Here is an 11,324-nt window from a genome sequence, read left to right on the forward strand (position 1 = left end):
AAAAATAGGAAAAGGCTGGAATAACAGTATTTGTATACCTTTCCTAGAAAATAAACAACTAAAAAGATGCTTAATTTTGTTGGCAATGATATTAACACAGGTTGGTACCACTTCAAACCCACAAAATGGTTATAATCAAAATGACAGACAAAAAGTATTGTCAATGTCAAAAGAAAATAGATAAATATAAAACAGTAGTAGCACTGTAAAGTGGTAGAACGCCGTGTGAAACAGTCTGATAGTTCTTCAAAAGGTCAAATGTAGAATTAATATACAACCTACAAAATCCTCTTAGGTATGTATTCAAGAATAATGGAAACATAATATAACATCTCATACACAGATATTCATAGCAACATTATACATAATAGCCAAAAGGTAAGTAACTATGAAATGATAAGCTAACACTTAAAAAAAATGAGGAATAGACATGCAATTAAATGTTATCCAGCTACAGAAAGGAATGTAGCTATGATTTATGTAACAACATGGAAGAATTTTGAGAACATGATAGTAAGTAAAATGATTCCATTTCTATGGTGCTCAGGACCAGAAAATCTATGGAAACAGAACATGAATTAGTGATTGCCTAGGGCTTTCAGAATGGTTTTAAGAAATTGGAAGTGACTACTAATGGATATGGGATTTCTTTCTGAGATGACGAAAATATTCCCAAATGATTGTAGCAATGGTTTCACAACTCCGAACGTACCAAAACCACTGGACTGCACACTTTAAATGAGTGAATTGCACAGTATATGAATTATACCTCATTAAAACTGTCTAAAAGGAGAAAGGCTAAGAACTACACAATGCATCATAATTTCTACTAATTTTCATAATTTTGTGCAACTAACTTTAAAGCAATTCTCTACTATCCTTTCTTTGACTTGTTGAAAATAAGTATTTTTTGTTTAGTTATAGAATTTACAGTTCTCATTTACTTACTTACGCATCAGATAATCTGGCTTCTGCAGATAACTAGTGAGAAAAGAAAAAGAAACCTAAAATAATTAGCAATATGTGGCTATTACCAGAAGCTCTGCTCCTCTGCCCCATAGAGATTACTCTAAAGAGAAAAAATGGGCAAAAACAGAATAGCCCAAAATAAAAATATGCTAGCACTCCCCAGGACAAAAAAGACACCATCTGTAACTCACATCTTTATGCATCAATAAAGAACTTGCTCCTAAGAGGAAAATACCTCTTGAGCTAAACCAAATAGACCCCTCCAGCAGGAGAGGACTCGCCTCCTACTTGACTCCTTAGAAGTGGATTTCACAAGTCTACATGCAGCCCAGAATTGAGCCACATTATCTACTCACAATAAAATTGTGGACCTTAAGTACCCCATTTTTATTCCTTCATCTTGCCTGCCAGAGATTCTATTGATGCACAAAATAATAGAGGAAAATGTGGACGGCCTATGGCTGCTACCTTGTCAAAAAAAGAAAAGAAAGAAAGTGTCTCCAATTATACACATTAGCCTTAATTTTGGCCTTTGGATGATCAGATAATGTTTCTGCCCACGAAATGAATTCTTGTGGCAAGTCCATGCCTTTCAGTGTCAAAAATAAAAGCTTCCAATTAACTGTCAAAAGCTTTTCTAGCATCTGGAGACAGGAGTAAATTGGAGTCTTTTATATTGGTAGCTTTTGACATTATATTAAACAATCTTCGAAGGTTGTCATAGTCCATTCTCCTTTGTATCTACACCCATTGGTTTGTGTTTATCAATTGTTTTATTAAGCAATCTAATCTTTTAGCTCAATTTCTACATTTCCTGTATTTGAGTGAAATCAAGAGACACTTTTGTGACTGTACCATAATCTTCATGTCCTGTTTTCATGAGGACAGGGACGGGGATATTATTTTTAGTGTCAGAAGTTTTCTTTTTCACTTTCCTTCTTTTAAAAAGCTACATGCAGCTGCCTCAGCAACAGCAACCATGAAAGATGCTATGTAGACAACTAATCGGATACTGTAGATTGCTATAATCTGGCCCACAAGGAAAGGTAAACATCAGAACTATCGATCCATGCTTCTATACTTCTTTTAGAGACTGATTTTCTCTTTAAAATAGAAAATGCTGCATGAAAACACTTTCTATTTTCCGGTGTCTTCTCTACTCTCAAGGCTTTTCTTTGTTTTACATTTGAAAAGGTAATCAAGTCACATAAATGAGCTAAGGATTTTTCATTTGCTCTTTGCTCCAAAACTTTTTCAGAAGAGTTGCAAGCAGAGAAGCATCTTTTTTTATTTTTTCATATGTTAATATCTGGAGCTATTTTCTCGTTTGATTTCTGTTTTCTTTGTTCCTCTTTCATAAGGATGCGTTTTCCAAATTTAACTTGCATTCCTTTTGGAATCATAAAATTACATTATTTTTTAATCAAACTCGGTGCTCTTTGGGAAGCCAAAACTTACTCCAGGCTCAACGTATTATGTATTGACAACAAAATATATGGTGAAGCCATTTGTATTCATTCTTCAAAATACTTCTCAGGCCAGTTTAAAAGTCATTGTTGTATTTGCTTGAATTTTTTTTTATCATTGATATAATTTAAATATGCTGAAGACCGATCACATAAGCATGAAAAGAAAGGCTGCAACTCTACCTAGATGAAAGAGGAGGTGACACATTTGGAAATGAGTAAAGAAAAGTAGTGCGAGGGGCTTCCTTGGTGCTGCAGGTGTTAAATCTCACAGTTATCAATCTACCGGCAGCCAGTCAGCATGAATTCAATCTCCTGACCAGGGAACTAACACATATGATCCAACAGCTGTCTCCTGTCTCACCCACTACTCCCCTCAGCAGTGTATGTCAACAGACCCACCTTTTCTGCTCCCCACTCTGCCTCTGGTGAATCCTCTCACACCCTGCCCCTCTGGCCTAGACCCCAGTTCTTGTATGCATGAATAAATTAAATAAATCTTAAAAAAAAAAAAAGAATAGCAACTAGCAACATGATGACATTTATTTCTTGATGTTCTTCTGACAAATCTGCAATACATTTTTTTTTTTAGGTAAATTAAGTTTTCACCTCCTTTTTATAAAAGATTTTTTATTTATGTATACAGAACAGGGGTACAGGTCAGAGGTGCAGGGCAGTGAGAGAATTCATCAGAGACAGTGGGGAGCAGACCAAGCAGAGTGACAAAGTACACTGCTGAAGGAAGCAGTGGGCAGGTCAGGAGAAGTTTGCCATGCCATGTGGATCACCTCAAGGGCAGTGGATAGAACTCGCACTGAAGCATCCGTGAAGCGGCCCTGACCAGCTTTGTAGTTCTGCACTCCAACCCACTGTACCACCAGGGAGAGCCCCAGTTTTCACCTTTTTGCAGGGTCAGAACAAAATCCATATGCATATCAAACAGTTATTTCACCATGTTGTTGGGTCCCTAGGAACCAACCTGTGCTAAGTATGTCTCTGGCCTGCCAATACGCCAACCTCATGCCAAAAGAAATTACAGGTTCAAGGGCAAAGAAAAAAATAAGTACTTACATAATAAGGTAACCAAAACTTGAGAAGACTGGAAGCGTTCAGGATTCCAGGTCAGAACTGGCTTATTAGTGCCGAGGACTGTGAAATGTTAAGGTGACACCTGTACTCAATTTTGGCTGAATTTAAGAGTTTAATGGGATTAGGCAGGCTCAGCCACCACCCTTCTGTGAACTGTGTCTCAATTCTGACTCAGGGAAATGCGCTTTCAAGGTAAAGCAGTGCCAGGTGTGGAGGGCAAGCTCTCTGTCCCCCAGGCTTGCTTCACAGGAAAGAACCTTTCACTTACTTTCAGAACCAATGACTAATGACCCTCACCTCCAACTGGAGCTTTCCCACTCCTTGGGCTTTTGCAGACTGATCTCCATGGGAGACCACTCCTAAACAACCTAAATTTTAAGTTCTTCCTTTTATTTGGTTCCATTTCCCTAGAATTTTCCCTTATGTTGGTGTTCTAATAAAGACTCTTGAATGAAGCTCTAATCAGTCTTCTGTAACCTTCTCCCCATGGTTTTACTCTTTTCAAAGCCCCTGGTACCCAAGATTCAACCTTCTTTCTCTTTTAAAAGATAAAATAAAAGTGCTAAAGGTGGGGTAGTCAAATTGAAATAATTTATATCTCAATAATTATAGCTCCCTTCAGACTTTTGGTTGGAGTTAAATAGCAATTTGCTCTTGCAAATAAGATTGTTTCAGAGGTTAGTGAAGTTTCCACCAGTCTATGTTCCTAAATTACTCTTACTCCTATAGTGCATGAAACCAGATGGAACCAAAAACGCTATCTTTCTTTATAGCTATACAGGCAACTACTTGGGAAAACCTTTATGATTTTTTTCATCAGTTATCTAAGAGTGCTATGGATGTCTTCTCCATGGGATGCAGTTGTTGAAAATGAAGACAATGATGTAATACCTAACATCTTACTAGCTGGGTCAAGCACAGTCATAAGTACTATATTGCATGGGCTATCTCACTTATTCCCCACAACAACTATTATCCTCATTTTGTACTTGAAGAAACTAAGGCTCACCCATATTAATTAACCTGCCTGAGAGACATAGATAACCAAAATTCAGTAAATAAACAAGTATAGGAAACAATGTGTGTGAAAGGACCTCACTATGAATATTGTTGCATGTTCCCCTAGGGCCTCCTATTTTTAAAGTGGAGGCCATGGAGCCTCCCTGCACAGACATAAGAGTGTGGCCTGGATTTAAGGATGTCAAAATACTGGGTCGAGGCATTGGCAGGCTTCCTTTTGGATGGAGTAAATGAATGAGACCTGAAAAGCTCTGGCAGAAGGCAGAACACCAGAGAATAGAAATGTGCTTTTCTGCAAGACCCATTTCCACCCCTGAATGCTCCATGTCCTGGATGTGGACTGTACACTCAAAGGAATTACAGCGGCAGTCAGAAGCACTGGCCTGGTTTAATGCTGTGATATGTAAGTGGAAGCTTCACCCAAAGAGTTCATGTGATGAAACTGTCGTTACATGATCAATCAAGTGGAGAGTCATGTGTGGCCTTCAGCACTGGGAATAACAGGAAGCTCTCACTGTTCTTAACACCTTCATCACTACTATCACTGTGGAACAGTGGTTAAGAGAATAGACCCTGGACTCAGACTACCTGGATGTGAATCTCAAATCTATGATTTCGTAGGGTGTATTCTTGGGCACATGGCTAACATTTTCTGGTTCCATTTATTTATCTGTAACAGTGGAGGCACTAACAGGGTCTTTTTATCCTATTACCTGGAGAAGCTAATCTAAAGAAACTAATAGTTGCGCCTGGCACATGGTAGTTAACTCCTATATTAGCTATTATATTATCATGGTCAACAGCAATTATATTTCTTCTTTGATTTGTCTGTTCCTCCTTTGGAATACATTTTATGAATGATGGATATTAACCCAGTCTCTTATTGTGGCAACCTTTTTAACAGCTTGTTGCTTGACATGGAGTCTTGAACTCAAACATTTAAATGTACAAAACATGTGATTTTTTTATGGCATTAAATCAATAGATATTTTATTTGTGCTTTACACCACTGCTTTTACAGTCTTTCCCTATCCCATAAAGATAATGGTCCACACTATCTTTACCTAATCCTACATTCTCTGAATATCCTTCCTTCCCAGCTCCTTCTTCTGTTTTATCTTTCTCCTTAATCTATGGATAAAGTTGGATTTATCTATAATTTTATTTAGAGCTATCACCCTTTCTTCCTCCCCTACTTTCTTCCTATTATTCCTACTATTTTATTCTTTTATCTGATTTTGCACATAAATCACAAAATAAGGGTCAAAACTTACATTTTCCCAAATATAACCAGTAACAATCCTGTTTCTTGAAAAAATCCTTTAACTTCCTTATTTTTCTCTTCAATAATTTTAAATTGCATTCCAAGTTTTTGTGTATCTTTAGCTGTTTTTCTAGATTCATATAGTCTGGGAACCATAATTCTTATATTGGTACATCATTGTCTGCATTATATTCTAATAATAAATTCTATTTGGTAATAAACTATTTTATTTTTATTATATCTGTACATGATTTGCTAGTGTTTTTGGTCGTTAGGTTTTATTTATGAGTGCAATTATATATAGTTCAGTGCATTTATATGGGAAGAGGGTAGCTTCATCAAACTGAATTTTTAGTGATAAAGAATGAACAAAGAGAAGCATTCCTATCTTCCAAGATAGCTAAAAACATGGAAATTATATGGTCTTTTAAAGTAAAAATATTTGTTCTTAAAATTATGGCCAAATATTCTTCCATTTCTTTCTTTGTGGTTTTAATTAGTTTAAACTCGCTATCTCTTCTACCATCATTTTGATAATTAGTAATTCCTCTAAAAAAGAGTGTTACCTGTATTTTTAATATACATATAGTCCTAGGCTTTTTGCTTTTTTTTTTTGGTCTCACTTATTTTAATTGAACATTTTCTTAGTTAGGCCTATATTCCCTTACTTAATGATTTCTAATTTTACTTTTGCATCTCATTCTCTGTAGATTTGTTTTGTTTTTCTCATTTCTTTATATTAAACTAATCCAGTTATTTTCATTTTTTCTTTTCTTATTTAATCATGATAGCTTTAAAGCTACCTCTCTATAGCCATGGATGTGGCCATACCTTCAAGTTTTGATTCATAGTATTAACAACCTATAATGATAGTTTGATCTCTCTTTTAATACAATATGAGATTTGTAATTATCCAAAATAATTGTTTCCCTTAAGCTGTTGTGGTCAGAGAACCAGTAAATGTTCACAGTTAAGGTTATCTTTTTGTAAATTTTCTGATTCATAAAATATAATATATAATCTTAAAAGTGGTAAGCTTGATAAAGTAATAATTTTATATTAGTGATAAAATTCTCTCTATGCTTATTTATTTACTTCTTTTTCCTACTTGATAAAAAAAAAAGCCAAAGTGATAAAATCTAATAGATTTTAAAACATTTTGTGTCACAATTGTGTGTCAGTGATTCCTGGTGTTTTCAGCACATTTGGTACTATATTTTGGTACATTTCACCACTGTTGTCATTTGATTTCTTCTTCAACTTGTGTCAACTTTGTCACCACCATTATCTTTTCTTTTTACTTATACCTAATAATCATATGATTAAAAGACAAAATAAAAAAAAAAAGCAATCACTCAGAGAACGAAAATCAGTAGATCAATATCTTTTCCTGTCAGAGGAAGAATTATAACACTTTTTATCCTTTGCCTTGTACCTTTCCTTTAACAACCCTATTGTTCCCCTTCCTCACCAATACACATCACAGGCCTTTGAATCATAGAGCCTTCCTAATGATAATCCCAGATGCTGTTGGTCCGAGGGTAACAGCATCTGGAATTATCATCAGTAGGCTGATTAGAAATTCAGAATCTTTGTCCTTCCCCAGGCTCTGAATCAGAATTTGCATTTTATCCAAATTCTCCAGTAGATTCATATGCACATCTAAGTTTGAGAACCACTGGTCCACAGGGCAGATTATAGATTTTATTGTTGAAACTTTTAGCACTTTTCCTCTCGTGTATAAATATTACAGTTAAAGAGTATGCACTGGGTTTGTCTTCATTTTTAAATGAAATTAATTTAAAATAAAAATGCCTTTTGATTTCACTTTACATCTTTCTCTGAACATACACCCAGGATTTAAGTTGAGATATTTTATCAGTCTTTATCTTAAATGTTCTCATGTTCCTTTATGTTCTAAAACTTGCAAACGAATAGGTTTTTAAAATATGAAGTCAGAATAGGCAGCTCATTATGATTATATGTGCCTGTCATTTATAACTCCATTGCAAATATACAAAAATATTTCTGCTGAATCATCTTTTTTCATAGTACAGCTTTCATATCTGAATATACTTTGTGTCCCAGTATAATAGACTAAATTTACAAAACTCAGTAAATTGTGTGATAGTCATCATTGCCATTCACCAAACATTTCCTGTTCTCTTACAAGTATAGCATAGATTATTCTTCTCTGCTTCCATGGGTATGATAAACCCATGTTATTTGATTTGACCAAGGTAATATAAGTAAGTGAATGTGTATGTGTCATTCACTGGTAAAAACTTGTAAGTCACTATATAATTTGCCATGTACTTTTTCCCTTTACCAGAGTCTGGCAATGTCCAAAATCATGGTAACTTTAGCAGCTTAGATTCTGAATTAGAACAAGGGAAATCAGAGCCCCCAGGATAGATACAGTGTGAGTAAGAAAAAAAAAAGTTTTCTTCTTTTAATCATGACTATTGGTTTCATAGCATAATCTTTCCCATCTTGATTATATTGGCTACAGAAACTAAGCAACAGAAATTAATGCAGAGACATGCTCCACCCTAACCAAAATAATGCATTGCTTAGAAACTGTGATAAGAAAACCATTCAGGGTACTATGGTGTCATGAAGTGGCAAAATATCTCTTAAAATTTCATGTGCTATGATTTGAAAAGTATACTGTATCCATAATTATCTTGGAGAACTGGGTGGTATGTTAGAAAACAAAAATTTAGTAACATGGCTTGGCACCTTTGGTTCTATTTGACAAGGTATTATAATAGTGAAAAGACAGAGACCTGGTTGATTTCAAGCTGAAAAAGAGAATGGAAAGTTCACAGATACTACCCCATAGTGATATTAAATGTTGTTTTTTTTAATGGCAACATTGTTTAGGCAAGGAAGATGAAAAGTGAGGCTCTGGACACCTATTAGAAACAAGATACCCACAGTGAAATCAAGAAAGTAAGGACAAGATAGAGGCAAGAGAGTGAGGGAGCAAAGACACTTTACAAATGTGAGAATATATCTAGAAAGGAACTGTCACACATTTTCAGTACATGAAACTGACTTAAATTAAAGAGATAAAAATCCAGTGAAGTTTTTGAAAGAATCAGATGGCCAATAGACTCAACCTCAACCTATTAAAAATATAACAGATCATGACTTAAAATAACACTGAGGCATCAACCATCACTGGAGAGGATAAGAAATCCATCTAACATTCAAGGGAATTATATCTCCAAACACACACTTTAGATGCATCACAAGAAGATCATAGTAAATGACACTCTCCCAAATGATTGAGTCAGGACAAAAGTTTTTAACAAAGGAGCCCCTCTACTCTAGGAGAGAAGCCCTGATAAATCTGTCCCAGGGATTTCTGAGATGCAATTCCCAGGATTGTGGTCTGCCATACTTCCCAAATAAGTATACACTGACATTATTCAGGCCCTGTTTTACTGCTATATATTGGCTGCAGATGGATGAGTAAGGAGACTGATAATTGGCATCCCTGTTGTCATCTTCACTTATATAAATTTCAAGAAATACAATAAATAATTATTAGTGAAAATTCAGTGGAAAACTTGTCAGGAAATCAGATTCATTCTGCATAGCAAAAGAAAACAATAACATGAAAAAATATCCTGCTTTACAACAACAACAAAAAAAGAAACACATGTCTTTGCAGCAACATGGATGAGCTGGAAAAGAACATGCTTAGTGAAAACATGGAGCTTCCCTACGACCCAGCAATCCCACTCCTAGGTATCTATCCAAAAGACACAAAAACACTGATTGAAAAAGATACTTGTACTCCCATGTTTATTGCTGCTTTATTTACAATTGGAAAAACATGGAAGCAGCCCAAATGCCCAAAAGTAGATGACTGGATTAGAAAGATGTGGTACATATATACAATGGAATATTACTCAGCAACCAAAAAAGAGAAACACATGTCTTTTGCAGTAACTTGGATGTAGCTGGAAAAGATCATGCTTAGTGAGATAAGCCAGAAAGAAAAGGAAAAATACTGGATGGTTTCTCTCATAGCAAGAATATAATGGAACAGGCAAGAAAATAATGATAATGATGAACAGCTATCCACCAGAGATATTTTGTGGGGGTGGAGTGGGGAATGGAATCAAAAACAGTGGGGGGAGAGAAATGTACTGGACTACGGTGAAGGCACATGGGTGATTTGGTGATAGGAAACCCAAGGGGATTGCAACTGAGATGGAAAAAAAATGTGCAAAATGATGTAAAAATAAACTTTGTAATAAAAATAAATAAATAAATAAATAAAAGGAAAAAAAAAAAAAAGAACATGCTTAGTGAAATAAGCCAGAAAGAAAAGGAAAAATACTGGATGGTTTCTCTCATAGCAAGAATATAATGGAACAGGCAAGAAAATAATGATAATGATGAACAGCTATCCACCAGAGATATTTTGTGGGGGTGGAGTGGGGAATGGAATCAAAAACAGTGGGGGGAGAGAAATGTACTGGACTACGGTGAAGGCACATGGGTGATTTGGTGATAGGAAACCCAAGGGGATTGCAACTGAGATGGAAAAATGCACAAAAATATGTAAAAATAAACTATTATTTTAAAAAATCCTGCTTCATTGAAAAAAATAGCTGCACATCATATGTCTGAAAAAGGGTTAATATTCAAAATCTACTAAGAACTCAGATATCTTAACAGCCAGAAAACAAGTAACCCAATCAAAAATTGGACAGAAAAGCTAAACAGATATTTCTCCAAAGAAGACATACAAATGGCCAACAGGCACATGAAAAAATACTCATCATCACTAATCATCCAAAAAATGCAAATCAAAACCACAATGAAAGTCCACCTAACACCTGTGAGAATGGGCCATATCAAAAAGACCAGAAATAAGAGTTGGCAAAGACATGGAGGAAAAGAAACTCATACAGTTGGTGGGAATGTAGACTGGTCTAGTCCAGATGGAAAACAATATGGAGGTTTCTCAAAATATTCAAAATATGAAAAATGCATCGGCCATATGGTCCATCAGTTCTACTCTTTAGGTATCCATCTGAAGAATACAAATAGACTAATTTGAAGGGATATATGCTCTCCTCTAGTCATTGCACATTATTTACAATAACCAAAGTATGGAAATTACCTAAATGCCCAATGACAGGTGAGAGAATAAAGTAGACAATGTATATATAGATATAAACACAGATATATCTTATCTCTATATACATACATATACATAATCTAATACTACCCAGCTATTCAAAAACATTTTGCCATTTGCAACAACATGGATGGAACTGTAGGGGATTTGCCAAGTAAAATAAGTCAGAAGGAGAAAGACAAATACCAGATGATTTCACTCATATGTGCACTATAAAAAAGAAAAAACAATAAAGGAAGAGACAAAACTAAACCAAACAAAGCCTAGCAATCTGAATAGAATTGAGGCTACTAGAGGAAGAAGCTAGAGATGGGGAAAGGAACCCAGTGTATTATGGTAAATGACTATGGTG

The sequence above is a fragment of the Condylura cristata genome, unplaced genomic scaffold, assembly GCF_000260355.1.
Source record: "Condylura cristata isolate star-nosed mole 26May11 unplaced genomic scaffold, ConCri1.0 scaffold00006, whole genome shotgun sequence".
NCBI lineage: Eukaryota > Metazoa > Chordata > Mammalia > Eulipotyphla > Talpidae > Condylura > Condylura cristata.